Genomic DNA, 339 nt, shown 5'->3' with positions numbered 1-339 from the left:
ATTCCTGCTTTTTTTCTGCTGCAACTTTGATCAGAGTTGGGTCAGAGTGGAATAGCAGGGAGATCAGAAAAAGGCTCAGTGGGAGCAGCGAAGGGGGAGAGAGTTAGGAGCACAGTCATCCAAGGAGTGGTGTAACTACAGCCTTACAGCACTGGAAAAAGTTTCTGACGCTGCTGCACAGGATGCCCTCCAACATTTTTGAGTTCAAGAGCTAAATTTCAGGCTCCAGCGGGTGTTCCCTGTGTTTGGTGCTGGAACAAATACACAGATGTGTGTTGGCATGGTCACTACTTTTTTGCCTTCTTCCTGGGGACAGGCTGATGCTCCAGCTGCTGGGCT

At 49.6% G+C, this 339-nt stretch overlaps 1 protein-coding gene across 1 annotated transcript in view; it reads left to right on the top strand.

Moving 5' to 3' along the window:
- Positions 1–339, top strand: part of TCTEX1D2 (Tctex1 domain containing 2) — a gene marked incomplete at its 5' end in the record, with an annotated part of 4,760 nt that overhangs the window by 463 nt on the left and 3,958 nt on the right. The gene's annotated exons all lie outside the window — the stretch shown is intronic.

The sequence above is a fragment of the Cariama cristata genome, unplaced genomic scaffold, assembly GCF_000690535.1.
Source record: "Cariama cristata isolate BGI_N322 unplaced genomic scaffold, ASM69053v1 scaffold8873, whole genome shotgun sequence".
In the NCBI taxonomy this organism is placed as follows: Eukaryota; Metazoa; Chordata; class Aves; order Cariamiformes; family Cariamidae; genus Cariama; species Cariama cristata.
Note: the sequence above shows the minus strand (reverse complement) of the source record. Positions and strands in the feature narration are given on the sequence as shown.